Consider the following 22,238-nt stretch of genomic DNA (forward strand, 5'->3'; position numbering starts at 1 on the left):
TTCTAGTGTGAACATTTTGCCTTTGCTTTTTACCCCTGGTGTTTATCCATACCCATGATAGTAATGGGGAATAGTCAGCACAAGACATCTCTGGTGAAAAGGAGGGGTTTACATGTACAGGTCATGCAACTGATTGCTTCTCCTGAATTATGCCCTCACTTTGTAATGGTTGGTGACTTCAGTTTCTTATACATCATATTAAAACATTCCATTGATAATTTAATCTAGAGCCTTTCTAGGTCAGCCAAGGATCAAAAGGACAGTGTGAGTTTGTGAGGGATCTTTCTAAAATGAGATTGAAGCACATTTTTGACGAAGTGCAAAATAGAATCTTTTATAAATAACAGGGAGAGCTGACTTGCCCAAAGTTTACCCCTGGCAGATATAAGCTTGACATTCATTACAAGAAAATGGGTAAGTCAAAGGGAAAACAGATAAATGTAGTGATGATGCATAATAAATATTGAATCTCTGACGAAATAATTCAAGCTGACAAGCCCAATCAATGCTTTTGCTTATTTTAACTAATGATACTTTTTTTTTTTTTTCTTTTTCCTGCAGGAAAAATACCAATATCAAGGATATCAAGGAATGAGAGAATTTCAACAATCGTAGAAGTCAAAGTGACTCCATCACTATCCCTTACTTTTTTTCTTGGGTTTTTACATTTAATGTTGGTGTGGGGGAACTTGCCTTACACAAAGATTGTGCTCAAAGGAACAGTGAGGCAATCCTGCACTGGGAACAGAGGCTTTGTCAAATATTTCCAGGTAAAAGCCTTGAAATGTAGATTTGCTTAAAGCTGTGAAATTAATGATAGATTCAGAGATCTTCAAGCATCAGCTTAGTATTTTATTATAGGCATGTTCAGCATTGAGATCAAATGCTTATGTAATTCTCGTAGTTTAAAAGTTTTTGCCACAAATTTTCACCTAAACATTTTTTATCACTTTATTTTTGTGCCAGAAGATCAAATAATTTTCTAACTACAAGTATTTAACTGAAAACTTTACAAAGACTTTGGGACTGTCCCTCTATCTCAAAATTACTTAATGTGAATTGTAGTTCAGTTTCAGATGAGCTTAGATGGCAGAGCAGCAACCACATACTGATTAGTCTAGCCTAAAGCTTACCACATTGGTAGCCATAGAAGCTCCTCCAAATAATAATGTTGAATGTTGAAAACATTCCATCCGTGGAGTGATCCTCACATTCAGTTCTGTAAAACTTACTCCTGAGCTCATCTCAGAGCACAGTTTGATGAAAGCAGATTCATTAAAGAGATTATGAAAAACAAGCACAGGCAGGTGACAAGCTAGAAACTAGTTTCTTTGCAAAGTCTGAAATGAACATGAATGATAGAGAATTTTTATAGCACTTTTCATCTTCAGATGATAGCTGCTTTCACACCTGGAGAAACTGAGACTCATGATTAGATAAGCTTCCAAGTTACAAGAAGCAACAGCCAAATTAGGGAGAAAAGAAGATTAAATGGGAAACAGTCAAGGCAAGGTTCAGCTTCATCCCCCAGAACGCTTCATATTTTGGACAGATCCCTTTGTTCTTTTTGGAACCCATTGGGAAAGAACTATGAAGCCTGGCTGCAAAGTTCACCATAGCAAAAGCCCTCAGTCGTAAAAAAAAGTGACTAGCTTATCACATCTCCCCTTGCCTCTTCAGCCTAATTACACCTGCCCATCTACCCTCTCCTTATTTTAGCCTGGCTCTTTTTTTTTTTTTTTTTTCTTTTTTCTTTCTTTCATGCTATTTGCATGTCTTCTTCACCTCCCCACATTTTCCCTCAGTTTCATTAAACCACTGTGCTATCTGCTGTTGTTACATTGTTGACTGCAATTAAGCCTTCTCAATGTCCTGTTCGTCCTGCCATCATCACTGCAACAAACCCTTCAGAGCAATTCAGTGAGGGTCTTTTTTGTTTTAACCTATAGGCCCCCATTAAAGCAAGGAACCAGCAGTCAAGATTAGGAATCACTTCTCCCAGTCCTTTTTTGAAATCGCCCTGTTTTGTCACAGTTATTTTAACAGGTAGATGGACCATCTACTTCAAGCTACCTGTACTAAAAACCTCTCTGTTTCTTATGTTTGTTTGTTTTGCTTTCTTTCCAGGAGCATTACTGTACATACTCAGAGCTGGCAGAGCTGATCAGGCTAGATAATTCCTCTACCTTCAATTTGTTTAATAGCATAAAAGTCAGATCCTCTATTCAGATAAACTAATGCAAAGTATCACCATGAGAGAATCTGTCCCATATATTTTCAATGGTTATTATCCCTCTATCATCCATCCCTAACCACAGTTTAAAACAGTGGCCAAGGAAGGAACAAATAGATGTTCTCCTTTTTGTGAATGTAAAGAGGGAAAATCTCTAAATTCTCTTTGCAGCCTTTCAAAGATACGCCTACATGTACTATTTACAGTGCTTAGAAATAACTGTTAAACACAGCCCAGCATTGAAAATGGATGTATCTTGCAATTAAGATAAGTCATTAAATATTTCTGCTCCGTTCAGTTTCACCTATAAGCTATGTGGTCTCCATGGAATTGGGCCACCCATTGAAGCAATCAGCCCCCATGGTGGCAGCTCTTTGTTTAAAATCCCCCAAGAATAAAACAACTCCACATCTCAAGAAGTACAGTGTGAAGAGGCATAATTGTTTTGTCTCACATAACTTACAAATTTCCTACTCAACCTTGGGGAAAAAAAAAAAAAAAAGAAAAAAAAGAAAAAAAAGAAAAAAAAGTTTGGTTTAATTCTGTTTTTCCTCTTCACGCTTTTGATGTTAGATCAAATATGACAACCCTTATCAGTCAGTAAAATGAAGCAAACTCACTCAGAAGCCTCAGGGGTGAGGGATTTCTTTAATCACATTCACACCAATTACCTGGATTTCAGCTACATATGGTAATATAGTCCAGCATTAAGTGTTGCATTTAACAGCTCACAAGGAAAAACAACAACAGCAAAGCATAGGTTATATCCCCTTTGCTTCATAAGTGAGGAGGACTAATATAAGTCATGAAAATATGATTCAGTTCTGTCATTCAAGGAATCCAAGGGGAATACTAGTAAGACTCTTGCCAAAAGTATACCCATTCCAGTTTACAAATATACTACAACCAAATCACAATCGTCTTAAAATCTCTAAGGCTGTTGAATGAGAAGATCATCTGTTTGTGTATCATCAGCACAAGATTTGTGTGGAGAGACAAGAACTGTGCAGTAGTCAGAAAAAGACAAATTGATAGTTAAAGCTGCCTTAATTTTCTGGGGGCAATATATCAGGAAATACCAAGCTCCCCAGAAATCTGGTACACAAAGCTTGACCAAAGATGTTTCTTTACTCAAAGGAGCCTTGGATTTGTATGAATTCCATAGTTATTGTTTGTGCAATATACAGTGCAAAACAGAAAAACAGACTGAGTGCAACTGTTGTAGTACAAAAGGTACTTGTATATAGCTTGTTTTCAAAAAAAAAAAAAGCGTCCTCAACCCTTCATCCCTGAGCAAAACTAAATAATCTTCTTATACATTATCATGCAGTACAGGAGACTGAAAGATACTTGTATCTACACACAGATATTTAGACAAACGTGAGAACAGCTAAGCACGTGCAGAGATACCAGCATGATCTAACAGCGAACTTTCAGTGACCATGCATTCATAGTCACTGATAGAAGAAGGCTATATACTTCTACACCTTCATCAATATGATACTATATGATATGATAATACACCTTCTTCCATTCAAGGTAAATTACATGAGTTCTAGAAAGCTTATATTATCTTTCCATGGCCAGATATGTAAATCAAAGGACACATTTTCTCCCAAATGAATTTAAAATGGGGCATCACTTTGTGGAAGTGTAATGGTTGGGCTGTGCATTTAAAGTCATCCTTCCCTCACTATGGTCACTGCAGTACCCTTCCCACAATGAAAGTCCATCCTGATGGTGGCTACATTTTAGTGGTGGTAAATATTAGTTCCTAAGGCTATATGGGCATAGGCTATCTCCCAAAGCAACACTAGAATCTGAAAAGCAGTTTGATTCCTTCCGAATAAAAGGCACAATGTAAATGAAAGTTGAGATTGAAAGTTGAGTTGAGATTGTGTAGCACTCTGGAGAAAGTGGGGATGCTATTTCCAGCTTTTGTGCTAGAAAGTATTAAAACGTATTATTGTACAAAGTAAAGGTGAATAGAGTCTAAGGGTTCCACAGTGTACCATTGGGAACAGTGAAGAGAAAGCCACTTGTAAGGACAGAAGAAACTAAGCATTGTTTCTGAAAACCTTTGTGATTGCTCAAGAAGTCCATTTGTGAAGATGAAACAGTAGACTGGTCAAAGTGGTCTTTTTAAATAGGAAGAAATGTATAGGTTGTCATGTGCAAGAATGACCCTCCAGAGCTAGACTGCTGTTCACTAACTGCCTATGAAAACTAGAGAGGTGTAAACCAGATTGTGCTTATTTTGGTTTGATACCAGATTTGAATTTGAACTGAGGACAGGGAGGAAAATGAAAATGTGAGCTAGTTTGCATTTGCAACTGTTGATGATAGTTACCCCCAAATGTATGGAATTATACAGTTCAGAAATAGGAGATGAAAAAAGAGTGCAACCAAAGAAAACTTAACTGAGAAAAAAGTTTTATTAACCATTCCTAGACTGTAGTAGACTTTAGTCTGTAGACTGTACCACAGGACTAGAAGAGAACTAAAGCTCATACTTAATGATGGTTTCAAGAGAACATAAAGAAAATCCAAAGACAAAAAGAAAAACTTTATACATTTTGGTATATTGAAGAACTAGTCTGTACAAAGGACAAGTCTGAATCCCAAGAGTCAAAAGCTGTATCATCAGCAGAGGATTAGTAGAAGAAATGAATACTCAATTAAATTATTTTCTAAGTAATTAATTTAGAATGAAAAAGATATCAAATTCAGCTTCCCACTTTATTCTAGAACAAGCTACCAGAACTAAATCTCACAGATAAATATTTCAACTTAACTCCTTCCTTGTAGAAGCAATTACAATAGCATTTACCCAAAATATTTTTCTAGGATTGTTAACTACGTAGCTTCATTTTCATTTAAGGTCGGTAATTTTAAACAAACAAATATATATATATATATATACCATTCAATTATTCCATCAAATGAACTCATACAACTTCCTATCTGCAATCAGCTGTTTGGTACTGCTCAATATGACAGTTACTGAAGTTAACCAATATTCACTCAAGAGGTAAGAAATCCTCCTGCAAGAAGTGACTCCTCACTGGAAAACTTTTCACAAACTTATTTCCAGTGTGATAAGCAGATGTTTACCTACTTTAATCACATTGGAAACCTAGAAATGTTATTAACTCAGAATAGCACCATGCAAATATGGCTTTTGGACTTCCACACCCAGTTGGAATCATAGAATAGAACCATAGAATATCCTGAGTTGGAAGGGACCCACAAGGATCATCAAGTCCAACTCCTGAGACTCGAAAGTACCACCCAAAAAATTAGACCTGATTTGGACAGCATTGTCCAAATGCTTCTTGAACTCCAGCAAGCTTGGTGCTGTGATGACTTCCCTGGAGAGCCTGCCCCAGTGCCTGACGAGCCTCTGGGTGCAGAACCTTTCCCTAACACCCAGCCTGACCCTTCCCTGTCCCAGCTCCATGCCGTTCCCTCGGGTCCTGTCGCTGTCCCCAGAGAGCAGAGCTCAGCGCCTGCCCCTCCGCTCCCCTCGTGAGGGAGCTGCAGGCCGCCATGAGGCCTCCCCTCAGCCTGCTCTGCTCTGGGATGGACAAACCAAGGAGGACCTCAGCGTCTCTTCATACGTCTTTCTCTCCGGACCTCTTACCGTCTTTGTAGCTCTCCTTTGGACACCTTCTAACATTTTTTTATCTTTCTTATACTGTGGTGCCCAGAACTGCACACAGTACTCGAGGTGAGGCCGCACCACCACAAAGTAGAGTGGGAAGACCTCACTTGCCTTGCACTGTGCTGCAGGAAGTTACCTTTTAGTGTCATTCAGAGTCACTAACCTCTGCTTTGCATCCCATTCCCACCCATGAGGTGGCATTTCCTCAGACCAATACTCTACACCTCCTCTACCCTCCCCCATACTCTACCCTCTCCCATAGCTCTTCTCTGACTTCCTGCTGTAGATGGTAACAATCTCTCTTACAACCTAAGACTTTAATTGTGGGGGTGGTAAATCCCAAATCTAAGCCAAAAATGTAGATGACTGCTTCAGGTGCTGCAGCAATCATCAAAATATATTTAACTGGTTAAAAATAACTGACAATAAGCACCACTTAAGAATGGCAAGTGCGGTTCCTGGAAGTAGGACTTATAAAACTTGCTTTATATTCATGGCAACTGGCATCCCTTACGAATGAAAAAGTCTGCATTGGGCTGCTACCTTTTGCTGTATTAGCCATCTAGAAAACACTCAAACACATCTGGAGATTTGTTAGTATTAGCTATCCTATATGGATTGGTGTGGAAGTTAGAGTGCAAGCTTTTCTTTGCTAGGAAGTATTGATTAATAACTGTCCCTCAAATGGTGATGATTGTCTGGGTCACTTTGCACAATTTTTTCCAGAAGGCATTGCCAAAAGGATAGGGAAAAATCTTGGGATGTTTTAGGCTAAGGGACATATCCGTGAGCCAAAACAGATCAAGAGAATAAACAATGGAGTTTTGGTGTTACAGATAAGGCTTGGCTGTGGGAACATTTGCAATCTGAGGTGTCAGTTCAGGTTAGATCTGCATGCCAAAAATTCACGTTAACAACTGTGTAGTACATATTGCCCTCATAGCTGTTTTGGGTTTCCTTCTTGCTGACCCACTAATGCCATGTTATTTATGACACATTGATACTATAAACCACAGATTCCCCTAAAAGGGGCTCCGCAAAGTCTTTGATCTTATCAGACATGTTACTATTCGAGTAAAGATTCATCCTGTCTCAGCATTCCCACCTCCTGAGAAGCAGAGAATGGTCAAAGCACTCTGAAAAGTTTTCCAGGAAACAGTCACTTGAAATACAGCAGTATTGTTGCAGATGTCTGAAGACTCCCACCACGACCTATAATGAATTATTCTGTCATTTCCATCTAGTTAGCCTGCAGCATATTGTAAAAATGGCAGCAACAAGAGACACGCATTGCTATCCAGTTATACACATGTAAATCAATGGACATACCTGGCTTACTCTAGTTCAATATCCCTAAGGGACTTAGCAAATCAAGGGTGTGAGTGGGGTGGCATTACAGCTGTCAGACTGCATGATGAGACAGAGCTTGACATCAGTGTGTGATAGATCCAAGTGCTTATTTGTAACAGTAGATTGTTCAAACATTCCAAGGGTTGTGATGGTACCTTTCAAGGTGAGAGGCTGTCAGTCGTCCCGATCCAGGATTTGCATTGTTAGGGGAGCTAATAAAAGCAGTTTCATTCCACTCAGGATTCCAATATGCTCAAATATGCTTGCATTCTAAATCAAAAAAAAAAAAAAAAAAAAAATCAATTGATAATTTTAAATGCAATGCAAATTGAAAAATCTCTGTTCAGAAACATCAAGACATTTGTCTTCAAGTATAGCCAATCGTGCTAATGATGGTGTTTTAATACTGGACAAAAGCTAACACTGACTGAGAATCTAAATAATTTATTTCAACAGTTTCCATCAAAAGAAAAAAAATCTGGTATTAAGGAAACAGCTTTTTTTCAGTTTCAGGTATAGATGTGTTACATAAAAAATTCTAATTGACTGACCTTACTAGTATTACAATACGAATACACAAAATTAATCTCTTCGTAAATGGATCAATTCTGACCTCATCTGTTTGAATGTTTATTGATTTAGCCAACAGAATAAAATGCAATGAGCAGTAACTGATACTTTTCTGGCTAAAAACTGAGCCATAACTATGTATCTTCCTAACAATATTGCTCTCTACAGCTACCTGAAAGGAAGTTGTGGGGAGCTGGGGGTGTACTGGGTCTTGCTGGGATGGAGTTAACTTTCCCTGCAGCAGCCCATACAGGGCTGTGCTCTACTTGTAGCTAGAACAACACTGGTATCACACCAGTATTGTGTCTACTGCTGAGCAATGCTGGCACTGCATCAGGACTCCCCCAGCCTTCCCCAGAGCCAGCAGGATGGGTGTAGGCAAAAGGTGTGGAAGGAACATCACCAGGGCAGTTGACCTAAACCAACCAAAGGGATATCGCATACCATGTGGTTTCACACTTAGCAATAAAAGGTGGAAAAAGGAAGAAGAGAGGAGGGGTGGGCTCTCGTGAAAAAGTCTGTCCCCCCAGACAAGAGCTACGTGCGCTGAGGCCCTGCTTCAAGGATGTGGTCAAGCATCACTCACTGGTGGGAAGTAGAGAGTAATTTCTTTCCTCTGCATTTCCACACAGCCTTTTTTTTTTTTTAATCCCTTTTCCCCTTTTCCCTTTAGTTAAATTATTTAACTAATAATAATTTTCCCTTAATAACTATATTCCCTTTAATTAAATTATCCTATCTCAACCCATGAGTTGTTTCTTTCCTTTTCTTCTTCCCCTCCTCTTCTGAGGAGGGGGAGTGAGAGAGTGGTTGTGGTGGAGTTCAGCTGCCTAGCAAGGTAAAACCACCACAGGAGGTCGGCTTCTTCTCACAGGTAACTAGTGATAGGACTAGAGGGAATGGCCTCAAGTTGTGCCAGGGGAGGTTCAGGTTGGAAATGAGGAGGCATTTCTTCTCAGAAAGAGCAGTCAGGCATTGGAACGGGTTGCCCAGGGAAGTAGTGGCGTCATTGTCCCTGGGGGTGTTCAAGGAAAGGTTGGACGTGGTACTTAGGGACATGGTTTAGTGGGTGACATTGGTGGTAGGGGGATGGTTGGACCAGATGATCTTGGAGGTCTTTTCCAACCTTAATGATTCTATGATTCTGTGATTCTAATATCCTGTGAACACACAAGTATACACCTATGTAAAAGGAATTTATTTTTTTTTCAAAACTCATCTAAGCAAAATAGATTAATAACCTTAAAAATGTAGCATAGAAAAAATTAAAGTGAAATCTCACTTTCATACATTATCACAGAATCACAGAATTGTCTAGGTTGGAAGAGACCTCCAAGATCATCTAGTCCAACCTCAGCCCTAACACTAACAAGACCTCCACTAAACCATATCACTAAGGGCTACATCTAAACGTCTTTTAAAGACCTCCAGGGATGGTGACTCAACCACCATCTGGGCAGTCCATTCCAGTGCCTAACAACCCTTTCAGTAAAGAAATTCTTCCTAACATCCAACCTAAACCTCCCCTGGCGCAACTTTAGCCCATTCCCCCTCGTCCTGTCACCAGGCACGTGGGAGAACAGACCAACCCCCACCTCGCTACAGCCTCCTTTAAGGTACCTATAGAGAGCGACGAGGTCTCCCCTGAGCCTCCTCTTCTCCAGGCTAAACAACCCCAGCTCCCTCAGCCGCTCCTCGTAAGACTTGTTCTCCAGACCCCTCACCAGCTTCGTTGCCCTTCTCTGGACTCTCTCGAGCACCTCCATGTCCTTCTTGTAGCGAGGGGCCCAAAACTGAACACAGTACTCGAGGTGCAGCCTCACCAGAGCCGAGTACAGGGGGACAATCACCTCCCTAGACCTGCTGGCCACACTGCTTCTTATGCAAGCCAGGATGCTGTTGGTCTTCTTGGCCACCTGAGCACACTGCTGGCTCATATTCAGCTGACTATCAACCAGTGCTCCCAGGTCCTTCTCTGCCAGGCAGCTTTCCAACCACTCATCTCCCAGCCTGTAGCGCTGCTTGGGGTTGTTACGCCCCAGATGCAGGACCCGGCTCTTGGTCTTGTTGAACTTCATGCAGTTGGCCTCATCCCATCGGTCCAGCCTATCCAGATCCTCCTGCAGAGCCTTCCTTCCCTCGAGCAGATCGACACACGCACCTAACTTGGTGTCATCTGCAAACTTACTGAGGGTGCACTCGATCCCCTCATCCAGGTCATCGATAAAGTTATTAAAGAGGACCGGCCCCAGCACTGAGCCCTGGGGGAACTCCACTAGTAACTGGCCTCCAACTGGATTTGGCTCCATTCACTCCATTATTTCAACATATACATTGGATCCTAAATATTTTTTTTCCTTCTTTTAGTTTTTTTAGTTTTATGGTACATTTCAGTTCCAGATTCTAGATAAGCCATGTAATCATCTGTCTTTACAGCAGCATGCTGGCAAAGCAGAATATATCAGTGTGTTCGTAAAGCTGTCCAGAAACTCTGTTGCATCCCATGCTGTACCAGCACTGTCCCTTAATATGTGTGAAGAAAGAGCCTCCCAGACATCAGCAAACAGATAAGCACAGGAGGCAGGTCATACACTTCAGCAATTCCAATTCTAGTTCTCTGAAATGGAGAAAATAGATTTGGGATTTTTCTCAAAGGCTGTTCTTTGAAACACAAGCTGATGACACTAAGAGCCTTTCAAAAAAGAACATGACTACGTGAACAACAAAAGAGAATTTAAAGTTTGTCATTTGCAATTACCTAGAGACACACCAAAATGTGTATCTTGGAATTTGGAGATTGCTATGTAACAGTACACAGAAAGGAAAGCATTATATGCAGTATGCAATCCCCTAGAGATCAATAGCACTAACAGGCAATACAGATTCAGAAATGAATCAAACCCATGTGAAAAGAGGTTACACAAATTTTTGTATCTGAACTGGCAAGGAAGAATTTCTTCCTGATCAGAAATCTGTCTAAGTACAAAAGATGCATATGTGGCTGCCTATGAATGTATACTGCTGTGACTGCTTGACACCCAAAAAGAAAAAAAAAATCAGCTAAAAATATGTACAAAAATAATATTAGCATATAAAGTAGTCAGGAGTGAAAACACTTCCCCAGGTTATGTACAATCAACTAATAAGCTGATGACATCTACACAGTAGTATAAACTGGGTGATAAAATCCAAACAGCAGGTGTAACATTTTTGTAAACAGGTCTTTCCAGTATAGGTTTGAATACAGTATTTCAAGCATGGGCAGAAAGCTTCAGAGTTTGGTTTGGGATCTGGATTTTTTTTTTTTTTTAATGTTCAGTACAGGAAACTATTTGAGGTGGTCAGGAGGGACTCTAATTTACCTAAAACGAACACTTACATCATTGTCAGTTGCCACTTTCAGCTTTGGTTTAGAGCATGGAAAAGAGATTTGTATCCCTAGAAACATTCATAACAACAGACTAGTTAAAGTCTTTAAGATAAAATTGTAAGAGACAGCATCGTTGTGGTCATGTCAGGCTTTCATACGTCAGGATGGGCTGAGGGCCTTCAGTGAATGCCAACATGCCAAATTTCATTTCCTGGATGGCGTTCTTACCATGTGAAATCCTGCCATGAAAAACACCCCTCCACAAATCCTCCACATTAAACCAGCCAAGCAGGAAAGGGGAGTGTGTGCATCTTGCCTGTCCAGCTATTGGGGGTAGTGCAGCTTTGAGGCACTGCTAGCAAACGGACCAACTCTGAAGCTGTTCCCAGCAGACTGGTGGGTTTTGGCCTCTTCAGTCAGGTTTCCCAGCAGATCTATCTACTGATTTTCTTCATGTCAGCTCTGTATAGAGACATTTTATGTGCAGCAAGAGAATGATTTGTCCAGGCTAAACTAACAAACAAAACAAACAAACAAACAAAACAACAACAAAGAAACTGACAGAAGTAAATCTTTTAAAGGAATATTACACTTAATGGAGTTCTCATGTCATTTTGACTATGTACAGTTCCCCAGGTGGCTTCAGACCAAAGAAACTGCATATTATTTTTTTCATTTTTCTTTTTGATGTCTGTTAAGAGTAGCATCTTGAGGGTAGAAAAATAGAGATACAAAAACTATACGGTAGATTTTAGACTTGAGAGGTTCTTTTGCTAGAATAAAAAGCAAGCCACCCGAGGGAAAAAAAAAATAAAAAATAAATAAAAAATAAATCATTACCTTATAAACAAGTACATCAGTATCATATTGTTGAAGTGGCAAAACAATATGCATTTCTTCCAGCTCAAAGTATTTAAGGACCGTCGTGTCCTGAGAAAGATTCTTCACGTGTGCTTAATGACTGTAAGACCAAATAAAGAAACAAGCACTGAGAACTTTAAAAGTGTCAGACCTCCAAAGTTTTAGACTGAGCTCACAATGAACTGACCTTTATTTTCTATCTCTAATGTGCAAAACCAAAGAAACTGGATGTTTTAACTCAGGCTGAGTACCAGAATCAGTAAGAGGCAGCTGTCAAACCTAATGTATTCCAAAGTGGAAACATGACAAGGCAAAGCCTTCCCTACCCTGTTTTTTCCTTTTTCCTGAATATTAAAATGGATATAAAAACAAGTTCCCCATAGCTTATCTCTGAATTCATGCAAATTTACATTCTGGAATTTATTTCAAAAGTATGTTGACAGATATGTAGTCTTCATATTCATTAAAATCATAATTTCTTTACTTCTCAGCAGGATGTAGAACAGACTGGCACACATCTGTTTTCCTGTAAAGCAACTAGTACTTTTAGAAGTTTAATTGGAAGACCAAATATTCTGCGGCTATGTTGCTGTGTAAATGTTATTTATTCTAAAGTTCGTCCATTAATACAATCAGACTTTTTTTCCTCTCCTTCTCAGACTCTCAGCAGTGTTATTGACTCTTGGAATGAATTAAGAGAAAAAAATATACCTGCTGCTATTTTGTGTACTTTGCAGGTGTCATTAAACCTGCCTGTTCACAGAAGTAACGTTCTCTGCTTTTCCAGCAAATCAACATGTTTGATGTGACAAAAATTCATACTTGGAAAGTGTCCAAAACCCAAAGTCAGATCCAAACCTACATGAAACATCACTGAAATGCAGAGTTATTTATAGCAAAGGGGGTGGTTTGGGTACAAATCTAACCCAAACCTCTGACTGAACCTTGGTTTTGATTGAATGTGTTAAAACTACAGGTTGCTTATCATTGTATCTAAGGCATTTGGCTCATTACTGCTCTCTGAGCTACAAATTACTCAAGGAGGAATTGTCCAATATTTTGTTGATTGATTAGTGATTTAATGCTTTCTGCAACAACATAACATTAACACTGATGTTATAAAGTTTGCATTCATTGACAAAGTATTTGCATTTGGAGGTAGTCTGCACTGGAAATTTCTTAGAAGGCCCTAAAACCCACAAAATGTACAAACAACTTTTTCCCTTCTAGGGCCCTTCCTTTTTCTTCTGTTTTTTCTTTCCATCTGGGTGTAGTTTGAAACTTCATGTTGTTTCAGGAGGTGGGGACTGGTGTGGAGCAGGAGGGAGAGGAAAGTAGGGAATTTTAATGCCAACAGAAGAAACACACCAGAAACACTCCAAACGTATGCTCAGTTGTAATTAATAGCATGAAGTTACAGCTTGCAGCTGACATTGGTTACAGTAGAAGGTCAGCATCCTGCTGCCCTCTGCATTTACTGATTTGGAAGATTGTTTCAGACCGTCTTCCCAGCTCCCTTGTACTAACCCTCCCCTGGGTTTCACTGTCGAACTGATCTCTGCAGCATTCTTTCCTCTAACTTCCTTACTGTCTGTATAAACGGTGGGCAAAGCTCCCAAAGACAAATTAATTCAATGCATTTCTCCTTCCTGCCTGTTTCCCACCCTTCTCCCCCACCACCCTCATATGTCATTTTTATTTTTACCAGTGCTCTGGGACTTTGGCTGATGGGACATCATTCACCCCTTGACTCTGCACACCCCGGCACACCCCAGCTGCCTCACAAAACCTTGAGGTAGGAACCAGGACAGATGAATTAGAAGACTACAGAAGATCCTGTGTTCTGAACTGTTCCACTGAGAGTCCGAATCCCCAGGAAACGCCTTAAGAGATTGCCTGTGACACTGCCGTGGCTGCACAGCTTGCATATGCATTGCTGAGTGGCACAGGTAGATAGCCACTGGGCCCTCCGAACGCTATCATCATACCACAAAATACCACTCAGACACACTGTGAGAGCAAGTGGGAAATTAAATCCCCTTCCATTTTTCTTGCTTTCTCATCTCCCTGCCCCCCCTCCTTTTTTTTTTTTTCTTTCCAAGAAAGCGAAACTGGAAGGAGATTTTTTTCCTTCACATCTAAGTGGCTGGAATTTTGCTGCTGAGCCGCAATTTCACTATTAACAATTACATGAAGAGAAGGGGAACACTTTGAAAACCACTTTTCTAACGGAAATTTAGATAGGAAGGTTATGACCGCTGGCACACTTCTTGCCTGTAGTGGTTAAACACTCTTCACAAGAGTTATATGCTTCTATGCACAGCCCAACTACCAATTATGCCTTGGGGACCTAAGGAACAGCACACCTCCTGTGCTGTCAGCACTGAGCAAATGAACTTTACTGATGAAATGAAAATACAGAAGTGGAGAAAATATTTTGAGTAGAAAAGAAAATTTCAAGAGTCTTGGAGACTCATCCTAATGAAAGGCCTGTCTCGGGGCTGAGAATGAAATAGGAGGTCCTATGTCTGTACTGTCGCAGAGTAAACCAAGGTGGAAAAGATAGGAGGCTGTTTCCACCATAGCTCCTCAGAATTTTTACTATTGCTCTCATGGACAATGTTAAGTCATTCAGCAGGACACTGTGCATGTACACTATGGGTAAAAAGTGTCAGGAACCATTTGAAATTCGGGACAAAGCTACAGCAATGGGAGTTAGAGTTTATTGCTAACAACTTGAATACCAGATATCAAAGGTATATGTACAGTTATGCAAGATAATAGGTAGTTGGGAGTTTACCATCCAGTGTAAAAGTGGTATCTGGCTGAATGATAGAGTGCTGTTTTGTGAAAGGTGGTTGCACACATTGTTGTGCTACGCAACATAGCTCATAAAACTTATGAGCCATGTTGGACAATGTCATTTGTTCAGCTTTGTTAGTGAGGTAATTAAAAACAATTGCATACTTGGAAAGATAATACTTTTAATCCAGCATGTGGCTTGAAGGACACACCAAATTTATACTGACATACATTTTGAGAATCTGTCACTTAACAAAAAGGCAGTCTGGGCAGAAAACAGATCCCAGTTTCTAGACACCCATTCCACGATGAAACACTGATGGAACTTACGGTGTCTGTGAATAGTACCCCTCTCCTCTCTCAAGTATAGGCATCGGTCTCATGGTGGATGGTAGGTTGTTTTATTCTCCAGTTTTCATTTTGCATTATGTTCCTTTCAGGATAAGTATTCGGTTACCTCCCCCCCCCGCAAGAGACAGATAAGGGAGAAGGCTGGGGTCTGCAAAGGAAGGGAGCTTGCCCTGCGACAGGCTGAGTGAGCAGCCCCTCAAGCCAGATGTGACAGAAAGAAAAGGGGAAAAAGACAGAAAGCAGGCAGAGGAGGCTGCAGCGCCGCCAAAACTTCGAAGGGTATGGAAACCAGTTTTAATCAAGCATGGGGCCTACCTGCTAGGCCACAGTGGGAAGTGGAAAAGCTGTGTATAAGCATTATATGTATATATATTGTCTTCTTCCGACATTCTGTATTTCTCTTTCAAAAGTCACATGCCTTACTGTTTATTTTTATAAAATCTGCCTTTTTTATTTTGGAATTTTGGAAGTCTCTACTTCTCTGGGAGAATATAAGTCTTTTATATCTCTGGGAGATAATCTAAGCACATTTATCTCACACGTCTGTTTTAAATTGGTTCCTGTAACATACAAAGGATTATGATCTTACAGACTAGCCCGTCTTGCAAGAAGTTTTTACTGACTGGAAACTAACGTTTTTCTTCCAAAATGGAACTTCTGTGGAAGTTAATAGAAAGTTAAGCTTCTTGGAGAAAAAGCAGGGTCAAGACACTGCAAAGCACTTTTTGTTATTCACACACAGTTGAAGCCTGTCACAAAATGAGGCATATCTCCTGCAAATATCTTCAACAAGTGACTATGTAATACCACAAGGGAACAGATGAACCAAAAAAGAATATCTGCTAGAATATTTAAATATATATGAACATAAGTAGCATTCCTGTCTCTATCTGAAAATCTGAGTCCCAGCAAAAAGAATAATGGCTGCAAGATGATCCTTCTTCTGCAAAATCTATTCAGAGCTAGCTTGAACTGACATATTTGAGAACTTTTAATTTGAAGTTTTGCCTAATATTTCATTTGACTTAGTTAGGACTAAGCATGAAGAGAATAAGCGGGAAAGGACTAAGCATTAAACTGTAACAAATAAATATATAAGAAGTGCTATAGGAAGTCTATGAGTGAGATGCTGCCAACCAGAGGATATAAAGAGAACAAACTATTTGACATTAATAGATGAAGCTGATTGGTTAAACAGTGCAATTTGGAGGGATTAGATCTGAAATAACTGCTGGAATAACTGGAGTTAACCACTACAAGCAGTCAGCTGTCTGAGGCCAAAGCTCATGGAAGGCCAAAAGTGTTCTGGCACCAAATACATTTTAGGAAATGAAAAATACTACAGGAAGGAAAGGCTTTAGGAGCCCCACATCATAGGCAAGAATATTAACAAGGTAGAGCTTCACATACTTGAAAACAGCACAAGTCAACACTACAACCAGCATATGAGAAGAAATGCAAAACCTTACATTATTTTGTAAGCACTGGTTAAGAGGTTAAGGTTGATGAAAGCACCACTAGTTAATGTAAATTTTTCAGAGGAGTAGTGGAAACTGCTGTAAGAATCATCATTTGAAATATCATTCTAAATGCGAATGTTGTGTATCAATTTTCATCTGGACATGGGTGCAAAACGAATAGCATAAAATAATAGGACGTTAATAATCGAAGGAAAACTACATGTATTAAAGAGCAGAATGTGAGGACAAGAAATGCTAACTACATCCTTAGAGGTTGATATGAGTTACCAAATTTGCAGTAAGACACAGCAGATAGACTACCGAGTACACACAGAGATTAACGGAAGTATATGAAGGAAAAAAGAAAGCAAAAATATGGTTTGAAATCTATCACTCCATCATGAAAAAGATCTGTTCATCTCTTTTGTGAGTGGTAATGATTGCAAACTGCATTATTCTCACTGTTAGTCAAGGGAAGTTAATAGTGATGGACAAAGGTATACAGTGTCATCTTGTCCACTTCCCTGTATCCAAAGACTCAAATGTAAAGGTAGTAAGGAGCTTCATATTTATCCTTTTGTTTTGACAGATCACAGGCAGTTAAAAAATACATGAAAATACAGATTGAAAGAAGAGAGCTTCAGGATGCAAAACAACCAGAACAAGTGGAATTTGTTCTTAACCACAGTAGTGTTTGTTAAAGAAGGAAATTTTTGGAGGTCCAGTCAATTGTATAGGATATGTCAGGGCCTAAGTGGGCACTCTTATGAAAGAAAGCTATTAGGCACAGCGTGAATATTTGTAATTGTGTTTTATGCTGTAGATTTAAGAACTGGGGAAGTAAGCTTTAGCTGATGGATAAAAGGTGTGATAACAGAGATTGTGTTTCTCCAGGACAGGGAACCGAGACTGTAATACACAACCAGGCAGCACCAGCCAAAGACAAAAGCAGATGTACCACAGGCACCAAGCACTGAGTAAAAGGGTGGCAGCACACTTTCTCACTCAGTTTGCATTTGTACAAGGAATAAGCAGACCTAATGCCTAAGGATAAATTCTGATTATCTATCCACATTAGGAAAAGACTTCTCCCATGGTTAAACTCGTCCGCGATGATGTGCCTTGCAATTTATGCCATTCACTGAGGAACTTGTTTGTTATAGAGGGAAGATTGGCCTAGGTAGGTCATTGGCTTGTTCCAGTACCATAACTATTATAGCTAAGTTATATATATATATATATATATATTTTTTTTTTTTTTTGCAAAGATTTGTGAAAGACTTTTGTTGAGGCAGCGGTTCAAACAGGCTGTTTGAGGGCCAGCACTAGAGCAGGGACTGTATAAAGTGCTATGCATTCTTCTGTCCAGGTCATGAACTTGTCTGTCATATGTTCTTCTGGGTAGGTATCTATGGATCAATCCTGAATGGCATATAAATGCCAGAAAAATAGGACAACCAGAGATATGTCAAAAATATTCAATTATTTGCCTATATATGCAGTTAAATGTTTGAACACCTTGATACCTAGAAAAACAATATTTAACTTCTCTGTGTCTCAGTTTTCCAACTACTAAGCATTTTCCTGACTCCAAATTGTGTCCAAACACAGACAGAACTACACTACATGTTACTACAATAAAATGTCCTGGAAATTCAGAAAAATATGAATTGATTAGCAAAGCATGATTGCTGTTCCATTTGCAGATATATATCCCACTCCTAGTACAACTACTACATACTGCAGAATAAAACTGGCAGTGGCCAGTGTGAATGTCTGTTTTGTTCTATTTCTTACAATAATCATCTTGGTGCAGGTTATTTAATGTGGTTACAGGTAAGCATCTAATTTTCAATACTTTGTCATTTTGGGATTTTGCCAGTAAGAGATTCATCTGAATGAAGTATTTTGAGATTTTTAATGGCTCAAAACTAGGATTAATATGTGTTCTTGAATCTCTTCTGAAAATGCTTTTTTTTTTTTTTTTTTTCTCAGAGATAAGTGAAGGTAACTTTTTCTTATAAAAGACAGAAGTTGAACCACTTCAAGTAAAAACAAGAGTATGAACTAGAGGACACAAATATTGGTGCATGAACACAAATATTGGTATTAATAATTCAAATAATTTGTATTAGGGTATTTTCTTTTCCTAGAACATAAACTAGCTAAAATGCAAGCTGAAGTTTAGAGTGGTGCAAAGGCTATGCAAAAATGTTTGATCCTGAAGCAATGAAGGAATAGACATACTGTTTGAGTAGTCTTAAGCTTCCAAGGAGAAACACTACCCAGCTCAAATTAACTGCTGTCCCAACAGTCAATTATGAGAGCACAATCTAATCCTGCAGTATTTTTTTCTGTAGCTGGGAAGACAATAGCTGCTGTATGAGGTGTGCAGGACAGTAATAGAAAGAGGATCAGGTAGCTCCACATGGCCAGATTACAAATGCAGATTGATATGTTGGTTTAAGATGGCCGAAATGAATTATGGCCCAAGCAATTTTTGGAAGAGGATACCCCAGACACTGAATAAACTGGGCAACAAATGAACATGGAAACAAAACATACCAGGTGATTCCATTTCTGTGTTGTTTAAGGGTTTGGCACAAGAGACTTTATTAACCAGACAGCAAAACAGGTTTCATCACCTACACCATACCTCAGTTTAGCTTTTCAAAATACTACCTTACCTACAGATTTCCCGTCTCATCTCCCTCTGCATTTTCAGTTAAAGGATGCCATATTTAAAAGCAGAGAGGTAAACAACAAGCCCTTCATTAGCAGTGCTTTAGGTATATTCTAACATAATTAGGACTTTAGAGTTAAGCACATTCTGATATTTGGCCATCCCTTTTTCCAGCCCTCAGTATGGACAGGCTAATTGTTTGGCTGAGGTAGTGTCATGTGGCTGGGAAGGAGTCAGATAATTAGTTAAGCTCCTGCTGAGAATGTAGACCTTTTTCCCTTTCTTTTCCCTTTCAATAGATTTTTTTTTTTCCTTCACACAGCCATTATTAACTTTTCCTTAAGTATTGTAAATTGCAGGGAGTAGACGACCTCAAATCTAACACATGGAAATGCAAAGAAAAGGGGGAAAGATTACCTTGTAAAGAGGAATTCTTTTTAAAAAGTTTTATTTTCCATAACAGAACATTAAAGCTATGTAGGCTCAATCACAATGAAAACCTTGTGTTTTATTAAAAAGAAATCTTGCTCAAGGCGTCTATTACTCATTTCCAGATTAAATGGCAAGCCTTCACATTTTAAAGGAATAAGGGCCTTTCAACTGGACTGTATCTGACAGCTGTTGATAATATGACATCTTTCTGATATCTACCTTCCATCTCTTGTAGCTATTTTATTGTTATTTTCTGGACACTCACATCTTTGCCCAGGATCCTGGGGTGAAAACAATAAATGTGGCAGAACACCCTTAGCAAATTATCTTTGTTTTTCCCTACATGTTGTTTGCTTGCTCCATGCTTAGCCACCCCATTTGTTTCTCATGGGCTTGGAAGGAGGGTGCCAGTATTTCCTCTATCTGACCTTGCCTGATGGCTCATTTGTGCTTTCTTATGGGCCTGAGTGTCTTCACACACTAAAATTTTAAAGAACACCTTCTGGCAGGTATCAAAGTCCATCCCCAGAGACAACTGGGAGACTCCTAGTTAGCACACAGTAACGATCATGCCAGTTCCTCATTTAGAATGTGGAAGACGCACCTGGTCTTCATTATCACTTCTATGGTTAATGCATTTCAGGTGTGAAAGTGTGTGACTGAAATCTGACAAAACACCTGTCTTTCATTGCACCATTAGATCCATCTAGTGTGTGACACTACCACTTCCAGTATGTTTTATCCTGCCTTGAAAGCCATAGTAAGCATTGTCCTGTAATTATGAAATCAGAGTCATCAGTAGCTGGGGAGAATTCTTTAACAAATTATACCTAATTACTCTGAAATTACCTTTAATTCATGGCTAAACTCTGTTCTATAACACCTTCCTTTTTATCTTTATGCAAATATGATTACACACTATGAAACTGGCACAACCAGGCATAATAAACAGCTGCAGCTAGTTCTCTGGTTACTAAATGGGAACTGGACACATGCCATAGATTATGTTTTCTGGAATGCTGCATCAAAAAATGCCCATTTCATTCCTTGAGAACTTTATTTTTTTCCCTTCCGCTCAAGCCAGTAGTGTTTGCATTTGATATATTGATTCAGTCCATTTTACAGACCACAAAGAGCAGAGGAGGTTGGATATATCTCTGAGTTTCTTTATATATGGACAGCATTTATAGAAAATGCTTGAGCTTGTATTTCATTTTACTACCTCAGGGAGGCAAAAGATAGCTTACAGATCTTTTTTAATTAACTTGGTTTTGAGTGTGATGCATATTTATAAACATAAGCAACTCTCCCATTCTTTTACTATTTTTATTATCAACTTCAGACATGATGTCCATTGATATGTGCTAACACGACAACATATTCATAGAACTTACTAGGTAAAAGTGAAGTGCAAGTTATTTCACTTTTTTTTTACTCATGAGAGAAATCTTTCCTCAAATACACATAATTCATTACGTTGTCATGGATTGTCTTTTGACACAATAAATCTCTTTCTGAAATAAGAGTATGGTAGATGGTTTTCCTACTTTAACCTCTTCTGCCACTCAGTGTGCCATTTAGAAGACAGTTTAAAATACATTTGCTTGTAAGATGACTAATTAATATACATGTAAGACTTGGGTAGCACCCATCCAAACACCAGCAACAGTGAAGTTGATTTTAAAGGAATTTGTACACAGTAGCAGCTTTCTTCTTCCAGGCAGATGTGTTGTGCAGTGAAGACAAAGTCACTGTAGTCAATGGCATTCTTTCCTTTTCTTTTTTACTATTCTTTTTCCTAAAGAATGTTGTAGGAAATATACTGTGTTTAAACACAGTAAAGCAGGATCTCAATCATGAGCAGGCCTTCGGGCATTACTTAGATACAAATAATCCTAATACTTCCAGGTATTTCCAGATATATCACTTTTAGGACCTGTTCTTTTGTTGGGAGTTTGTCTCTTCAGAAGGTTCACTCAGAAACTTAAAGCAATACAGTCAGAAAGCAGTTAAAACATAGAATGGCAGCTAGGATGAGACTTAATGTTATTTTATAGTTCAGCATTTATTTATTTAAAAAGAAAGAACTTTTTGGATGGCTTTTTGGAAAGTATACTGAACTCCCTCTAAGCAATTTTATTTATGGGGTTTTCTTTTTCAAGTATAAGAAGCAACCAGTGGGCCATAATCACTTTTCAGAGCTTCTTTAGGGAAAACATTAGATTCTTATTTAATGCTTCCAATAAAGGATCATATTCCCTTTTATGTATCAGATATCTCTGATAGTTGAACTCAAATACATAGTCTCCTAAGCTACTGTAATCATGCTCTACCTGCTGCATAAATGTTTGCAGCAGTTTATCACTAATTCAAATTTGTTATTATATGTTATTATATTTGTTATTATATGTGGCCTCCTTGTGCAATGACTGTCCAGCTGTAAAGGAAGTAATATATTCAAC

General features: G+C 39.0%; 1 long non-coding RNA gene across 1 annotated transcript in view; it reads right to left on the minus strand.

The window, feature by feature from the left end:
- Positions 1-22,238, minus strand: part of LOC308185491 — a 127,054-nt gene that overhangs the window by 14,123 nt on the left and 90,693 nt on the right. Inside the window, exons 6-7 of the long non-coding RNA XR_013943410.1 lie at positions 12,028-12,148; positions 7,403-7,517 (exon numbers count right to left, since the gene is read on the minus strand). This is a non-coding gene — a long non-coding RNA (uncharacterized lncRNA). The remainder of the gene's footprint in view (positions 1-7,402; positions 7,518-12,027; positions 12,149-22,238) is intronic.

The sequence above is a fragment of the Anser brachyrhynchus genome (assembly GCF_964034855.1).
Source record: "Anser brachyrhynchus genome assembly, chromosome: Z".
Lineage (NCBI taxonomy): Eukaryota > Metazoa > Chordata > Aves > Anseriformes > Anatidae > Anser > Anser brachyrhynchus.